The sequence below is a fragment of the Panthera onca genome, chromosome B3 (assembly GCF_046562875.1).
Source record: "Panthera onca isolate mPanOnc1 chromosome B3, mPanOnc1 haplotype 2, whole genome shotgun sequence".
In the NCBI taxonomy this organism is placed as follows: domain Eukaryota; kingdom Metazoa; phylum Chordata; class Mammalia; order Carnivora; family Felidae; genus Panthera; species Panthera onca.
The window spans coordinates 129,707,560-129,715,477 of NC_138344.1; positions in this window are offsets into that span (position 1 = coordinate 129,707,560).

The following is a 7,918-nucleotide window of genomic DNA, read 5'->3' on the forward strand; positions in this document are numbered from 1 at the left end:
AAATAGTGGTTATTACGAAAATTTTTGGATAAATTTACTGCATCATTAGTGGTATTTTGGGGTCACTTAGACATAGACAGCAGGGGAAAAAATCCAAAAACATATAACTAGTCAGGAATAGCTTATGGACACAGAATTTGGTTCTCACACAAGCTCAGCGGAAAAATGTTCTTCAAAAGAGTTCTGTCAGCATAAAATTAATGCAATTTTAAGAGTCTGTCTTTCTTTACCACTAATTTGAGTTGAATGAATCCATCTGGCTGGGCCACTGCTGATGAAAAGATACTGTTGTGAGAGAATAATGGGTGTGCGTGTCTATGTGTATGTGTGTGTGTTGGAGCGAATCATATGAAATTATCATTTTTTTTTTTTCAACGTTTTTTTTTGTTTTTTTTATTTTATTTTATTTTTGGGACAGAGAGAGACAGAGCATGAACGGGGGAGGGGCAGAGAGAGAGGGAGACACAGAATCGGAAACAGGCTCCAGGCTCCGAGCCATCAGCCCAGAGCCCGACGCGGGGCTCGAACTCACGGACCGCGAGATCGTGACCTGGCTGAAGTCGGACGCTTAACCGACTGCGCCACCCAGGCGCCCCTATCATTTTTATATATTAAAAAAACAAATGCCATTAATTTCATCTTGTTCAAACTAATGAATATATGCATATATTTCATATATACAAAATACAACATTTTGTTTGCCATTACACACGAATATTTTGTGACAAAGAATAGTTTGAACATATACAAAATATGATCTTTGACACATGCACTCTAGTTTGTAACTTAACCTTCTCAGCTTTTGCAAATGTCTTAGTTCTCTTACCCTATTTCCCTCATAACGTTACGATAACTGTCTTGAAAAAGAAAATTAAAGCCAGTACTCAAACTTTTTGATTGAGCCAGAATGAAACAGACTGTGTTTTTGGAGATGAAAAGATGTGAAGCTGGTAAATTTCCAGGATATTTTCCTACAGGAAGAGCTCACTTCTTTAAAAGCATTCTTATGCTATGGACCCTAGACCGTGCCAGGTTTTGGAGGACTACGTTGACATCAAGTCCTGACCATATGTACAGAACATCTGAAATAGAGGCACCAAGACCAGCCTTCAGCAAAATGTTAGCAGCTGAATTGGTCATTTTTTCCCCCTTCCTTCTTCTCCTCACATAATGTTGTTCTGTGATTGGTAGGTAGAGAACAATCAGCTCCAAGCCACATTCTGTGGAACAAACTTACTTAAATCTCTTCTGACTTTGCTGTTTTGTCCACTACACTCTCCAATCCGGAGGACTTTATAAACAATCAAGGCAAAAGACTGAGTACATTTTGAAAAGGTTTACAGTTGAAATCAAATCAACTTTAGAGTATGTTAACTTGTGTCATGTATAATCAAACCCTTCATCTTTAGTGTTTATGTATTAATTCGACATAAAGGTAAGTTATACACATAAATGTCAACTAACATTTCTTTGTCATAGCCAGTCCGCATAGGTCTTTATTTTAATTTTGTTCGCTGTGTACTATACGCCAATTCACTGAACAACTTTTTGTGATGTCCTACTGTGTGTCAGTATAGTCACAGGTGTGGATCGAGTAGTTCAAAACAGGGCAGCTTATCGGTGTATATGTCATTTCTTCTTTAATTTCACCAATATCGTAATAACATAGTGTAAATGTACTCTTATCTATAAATCACTGGTTCTGGATCAAAAGCCCGCTTATATGGTTTTCCTTTGCTTCCACCTCTGTTGCTGTCCAGCCTATCTGAATACACCAATATATGAGTAGCTGGAGCAGTCTACAAACTCATTTGTCTTTTTCCTAGACACACAGCCAAATTATTTCCTGATCTCTTCTTTTTTCTGGAAAAGTGAGGATGTGTTACTGAGTTCTTGGCAATGGAATGTGGATAAAAATGATGAATAACACTCAGAAAAACTGTTTTTGGTCTAGATACAGTGAAAATTATAAAGAATTATAAAGCACTAGAAGCTGATAAAGGAAGTGATGAAAACTCCCGGGCTCTTGAATGACCTACTGGAATATCATATCCCCCGCCCCACCCCCCAACCCCAATCGTACTAGACTTGTGTCCTGAACAAGAAACAACTTAAAAAACTTAAAAAGTTTTTTTTTTCTTAAGCTATTAAGATGTTGAGGTTGTTTGTGTTAACTATCAGCCAGCTCTGACAAAGACCTCTTTGGTGGAGGTTTCTGGCTTTGAACATACCTGCCCATTTTATACTGATATTCCACTCTTGGAGATAGTTAAAATCACAAAATGGAAGAAACATCTTAGAGTTTCTCATTGCATTGACTCCACAAGTAACAAAAATAGAGTCTGAGGAATATAGAGACATGGATTATTATCGCTTTCAAATCCTTGTTCAACTAGAATCAACATTCATTGCAAGTGTAATGGATATAATCAAATCCTCTTCTATGGTAGAGAGAAGATGAATTCAGAGATCAGGAAGATGTGGGATACATGAATGTCTGGTAGATTGTGAGAGATCACTTAGATTAGAAGAGGAGAGCGAGGCAGAAAATAGAGGGACAAAATTGAAGGGAAGTTCACTGAGTCCATATTTGAAACACACAACAAAATCTATTTATGAATTTTTGAAGAAGGCATTATTTATTCACTATAATTCCAGAAAGCATAGTAAAGACTCATGGATATGTTTTATGGAGGGAGAGTCATGCTTAATACCAGAAGAAACATCACTAACTAGAACTATCACAGTCAGTTTTCCATTAATGGAAATGTCTAGTAATTCTGGATGACCAACACTCAGGTAGACCCCCCGCCCCTCCCTCTCCTTGATCATTTTTTAACCTGGTTGCTGTACTTCCATTTCTACTGCTGTGACTATCATTTTGGTACTTTTATTAAAGTCCTCAAATCTTCCTGCTTAGGATGATATGTGCCGTGTTCCAACATCTTATAGCTTGTTGACGTCTGATTCCAATGCCATGGCCCCCATGCTTTATTCTGGACTTTCACTTTATATTACCTCAATGTGACATTCGTCATTTTCCTTGTGTAAATATAGTTGCCTTGAGATATAAACAACAAAACATATCTTCATTTTAGAATTCCCTGTAACTATACTCACAAAACAGTTGAATAAATCAATTATTTTCTGACCTTGCAGATACTGCAGACAGGATGCCTCGGGGACACGTACCAATTCTGAACTTCCTTCATTCCAAGGTGAAAAATAAAAATTTAATCAAGATATTTTTATTGGGTGGTTGATAGACTTGAGAGAATTTTCAGGGCATTCTATACTTCTCAGAGGCTGGAAAACTCAATAACATCTTTTTAGGTTATCATTTTCTCCTCTAGCTTGAGGCTTTTCTTCTCTTCCACCACCACACCATGCTTAGTTTATTTTTCTCACCACCAGCTTTTATCTGAATTTTCTCGGCATATCAATGTTTCCTCCATGCTATCCTTTTCAATGTTCATCCCAGTTTTATGCTTCTAAAAGTTATTATTTGCCTCCAAAAATGAATTGATTCTGTCTCTCTCTCTCTCTCTCTCTCCCTCTCTCTCTCTCTCTATATATATATGTATATACATATGTATATATTCTCCATATATATTTGTATATAGAAATATGTGTATATTTCTGCCTAAATCATGTTATGATATATATGTATATAAATATTATTATATATGACTATATTGGACATATATTTCAGTGATGAAATAAAATGGTGCTTAAAAATATTTGTTGAATGGAGGCAGGCCATGTGTCTTCACTAGTTATAATTCCACTAAAAATAGACTATATTTCAGATCTTATTATTCCAAGACAAAATTTTGCGGGTATCTCATTTCCCCACGTATATATTATGGTCCAGCTTAAGAGGTCAACGAACATCACCATATCCATAGAAGGTGTTGTCAAATTGGTAAGAAGATCTCAAATTCTGGTTAATTCAGCTTTTGTGCCTTCAACAGAGGTCTCATTCCAAACCTACGTGATGGTTATACCTATTATTTCTGAAAAAGTGCAGGACAAGTCAAAATAGAGGTCCTCTCTTAAAAAGTGTCTCTGAGTCCCATAAGATTGACACCTAATAAAACAGCTTACATATCATAACCAATCCCTATCACAATGAGTAATGAACCATACACAGCTCACTCATTACCTACTCAAATGAGGCTGCCGGTTGTAATTTCTGGTCTTTCACCTTGTAGCTCAAACTGGCATACAACACTATGACTCTCCTGGGCAAATAACATTGTTTAATTCATTAATCCCCCTCCCGAACACGGATGTTCATCCTCCAGCTGAACCATGAGCAAATGACCTGGGACTAAAAGACCTTCCACAGAGCTCCTCTGCTCTTTCTCAGCCTGGCACATATAACAAAGGTTTATGGTGCACGAGACTGTTTATTGAGTGTTATAAGGAGAACATTTTCAATGTAACCTGATAGAGAGACTAATACGGTAGATATGTTTTGGCTTGATGTGGTTACCAAATCATGTGTGTTGTCAAGAAAATCATTCTACAACTTCCTTGTAAAGAATGAAAAGATACATACACTCTTTAGTTCTTTCTTAGGGAGTTTGTAAATTAGTACATGAAAATCCACATAACTTGTCAGTGTGTAGGTTAGCATAACTTGGGAACTGGTCTATAATACACACTGGGATATTTAAATCATTTAAAACATTGTTTGGCAAACGGTTACATTGACTTGACAAATTAGGATTTCTTATTAGTTTCAGTGTTGCTTTTGGCTCCAGGCCCCTCGACCACCCCCTTTACTCTCAATTTCAAACTGGATAACGCAGCCTTGGACATACAAAAAAGGTTGTGTGTGGTGGAAATAAGGGGTGGGGTAAGATAAGCAAATTGTGATATATTAAAAGTTTGAAAGTATATTAAAAATCTCTTTGAATAGTATAGAATATGCCTTCTCTGAACTTAATTTCAATTTTCTGGAATTCTTGCAAACATGGAATTGGCTTACATATTAAGAGGGAATTGCTGACAATTGAGTCCTACTTTTCCTAAGGGGTGGGATAGCCATTTATGAGCAACTCATACAGGAGGTCTCCAAATATGGCCCTACTCCCAAGGGCACTCAACCACAGGGATGGGATTTTGCAGTGACAGCCATCCCACTATCAACCAAGCCAGGTTCTGACATCAGCAAGTCAATTACGGTCAACCATAATTGGAGAGTTTCTCGGGTACTGAAAGGAGAGAATTTTAGCACAGAGGAGGTCTTTAGAATTCATGGTGTCCAGATTTTTTTTAATTATTTTGTAGATGTGGAAATATAGGCTAGATGACATTAAGCAACTTGCCCAAAGCCAGAAAACTAGATGAAATGCATGCAAGAGTCTTCCAAAAAATGTTAATTAAGTTTGAAGTAAGCTTTTCTGGGACGAGAATTCAGACCTCTTAATGGCATTATACTAATTTATTTTCCTTATGTAACGGAGTTTCCAGAGATTAGAAAGCAAACGATTTCTGAGACATAGCACAGCCTGGCTTTCTATTATTTTCCCCCGTATGCCCTACTTAAATACTCTACTAAAATGAAACAATCAATATATGTTAGCCAACAAAAAAGTATAGAGATAATCATATTCCTGGAATGTTAAAAATCTTAAGGAAAAATATAGATTTTTAAAATTATAAGACAAAAGTTTAAGAGATTAAATATATGAAATATACTCACCATCTTATGAAGACACGGACATATTCTCAAAGGCAGCTAATAGAAAATGGAGTACCTGGAAGAATTTGTAGAGAGAGTGAATATGTAATGATAGTCTAAAGAGAGAATAATATGCCATTAACCTTTTAAAACGCTGACAGATAGAAGAGAGGAAAAATATGTGAAGAGTTTATTTTAAGTGAGCAATTCAGAATACAGTGGCACTTTAAGTATGGAAGAGAAACAGATGTATAGAGCAACTTAAAGGCTTTGAATAGCTGTTCTTGTTTTTTTTAGGTTAGACAGTTAGGGAAAGTGGTAAATTTATGTGAGAGCTTATATGCTTGGAATGTTTAACGTGGTGATTTTCAATGTTATGCCTAAATCAAAAGGTAATCAAGAAAATAGTGGAGGCTGTGCAGTCCACATAGCTGTGTTTGGATTGGTCGAAGTATACAACAATTAAGACCAGGAGAAGGAGAGAGATTCCTCCGGGTCATATGTGATGGGCTCAGGCAAGAGATTGAATGCTATGTGTAAAGATTCAGCTTTCCGGGTAGGTCATGGAAGGAATTTGCACGGCTGACTTCAGGTGGTGTTGGTGCATGTAAGGGATGTAGTTAGGAGAGCAATGGAGAAAATGGCTAAACCATAAGTCTCTTTATCAACATGTTAAAAAAAAAAAAGACATTCAGAAGATGAGATTTCTGAATAAGGAACTTGGTAGACCCTCTACCCACCGAAACAGCAATTTAAATGGTGAAGATTTTTTAAAACTACACTCAAAGTTCAAATTGTCCAAATAGAGAAGCATTCATTCAAGGAAATCTACTAAGTCTTTGTAAGAATGGTGAAATAAATAATATATTCTTCAATATGCTCCGAGGCCAGTTCCATGTTACAGAAGATCTACCCAGGTCACGTACAGCCAAAGCTCCAAGTTTAGGATTACAGTTTCATACCAGGAGGAGCACTGTTCCCCTACCATCCTGCTGTATCCAGCCCCCAAACATGGTTCCCCTTTTACTCATCTCCAATCATAGGGTGGAAACTATCTCAGTAGCTGCAGGGCAATAACCCTTAGGCTCTGATCACTCATACCTCAGCTGTCTCTCAGGGTGAAGATTCCAAATGGAAAAGGCAGACATTTTTTCTCAGCAGCCTTCAGGTAATAAGGGTGTCAGTCTAGGAAAAGTAGGTTCTGGTGTGGTCCCCAGCTCCAGACAAGAGCCCAAGGATTTTGCCCAGGGTGTAAGCATGTCTTTAGGAATAAAAGCCTCCAGGACTTTGCCCGAGCGGACTGATTTTATTTATTTATTTATTTATTTATTTATTTATTAATGTTTTATTTATTTTTAAGACAGAGAGACCGAGGGAAGGGGAAGAGAGAGAAGGAGACACAGAATCCGAACCAGGCTATGAGCTGTCAGCACAGAGCCCAATGCGAGGCTCGAACTGATGAACCGTGAGATCATGACCTGAGCCGAAGTTGGACGCCCGACAAACTGAGCCACCCAGGCGCCCCAGGACTGATCTTATTAAAACAGAGATACACATGTTTCAGGGCATTGTTGGAAACTAGAGTTCTTTATGGAAAGCAATTAAGAAGAAACTGCTTCTCAATACCAGGAAAATGGCAAAATAGCAGAAGTTTAATAGAGAGAACCATGAAAGGACATATCTAAGAAGAGCCTTCCTCACCTTTTGAGATGAGCACTGCGTGTTGTATGGAAACCAATTTGACAATAAATTTCATATTAAAAAAAGAAAAGAAAAGAAGAGCCTTCCTGGGATACCAGTTCACTGGGAGTCAGGAAGACTGCACACCTTTGGTAAGCTGCACCTACTCGGGAAGAATCACAGCTGGTCGCGCACAGACTTGAAAGCATTACCCAACTGCACGTAGACCCATAAACACAGGGCAGAAGCTTCAAGGACGAAAGGGGCTTAATTGCAACCTCCAACCAAACACTGGCTCAATAAACTACTGTGGTTCACAGGTAACTCCTAGAAAACCAAGTTCAAAAATAAAATTACACGCGTCTGGCGTTCTAGGAAACTGTATGTGTGATCCAGATCCAGCTTCTTGAGAGAGATCAGAGAGTGAACACCCAACCTAAAAGTCCCTGGCTAAATCAGAAGCATAAACAAACACATAAACTCACTGCAACTTAGCTTACAAGCCATCTATGTATTTATAGATGATGCTAATAGGTAAGTACCTGC